Source organism: Rhagoletis pomonella, unplaced genomic scaffold (assembly GCF_013731165.1).
Source record: "Rhagoletis pomonella isolate Grant_MI unplaced genomic scaffold, Rhpom_1.0 Rhpom_scaffold_00009, whole genome shotgun sequence".
NCBI classification, from domain to species: domain Eukaryota; kingdom Metazoa; phylum Arthropoda; class Insecta; order Diptera; family Tephritidae; genus Rhagoletis; species Rhagoletis pomonella.
Genome location: NW_023458563.1, coordinates 33,925,799 through 33,926,579, shown reverse-complemented (window position 1 = coordinate 33,926,579; position 781 = coordinate 33,925,799).

The window sequence follows — 781 nt, the reverse complement described above, 5'->3', positions numbered from 1 at the left end:
TTTGTATGTATGTAGTTAAGTGAAGGAAGTATAATGTGTGCGTCGAACAAGGCAGGCAATTAAATCTGCACAATAATGATCAAGGCGAATTTAATAAGGTGGTGTTAGCCGTGTATAAGTAAAAAATTACACTTACAAATTATACGCAGATATTCATACTGTCATTAGTAAGAACTACAACAAACACGTAATTTTGATGTAATGTCCTCCACCGCGAAAAATTCAGATACGCCGGTAACACAACCTTATTAAATTCGCCCTGATACTGATGTCGCAAAACACACTCTCGCCTTCTTTTACTTATCGCAACCGTCTTTCCAATTGCAATAGTTCTGGTGGCAAGATTATTTATTTTTCATAGCTGACACTATATGTATGTGTACATATAACTCATATTTTTGGCTGTTGCGCGCTTTTATTAGAAATTCCAAGATTTCGGTACCGAGCAGCGAAAGTATTTGATACTTTTTAAATCGGTACCGAGTATCGATCAATACTTAAAAGTAGCGACTCAGCACATCACAAATTCTGAGAGCAATTGACAGTGGACCAAAGAATTCACCAAAAATGAATATTGAATACACCACACAGTAGCTTTGTTTCTTTACAGATAGCCGCATTTACACAAGGTAGTGTTAGCCGAATATAAGTAAAAAACTACAAAAGCAAATTACAAGAAACACATAATTTTCACGTTATGCGGTGAAAAATTCAGCTGTTGCTCCAACTTTAGACAGATTAGGCACAGCTACTTTGAGTTGCTTCTTTTACATATTTTTGT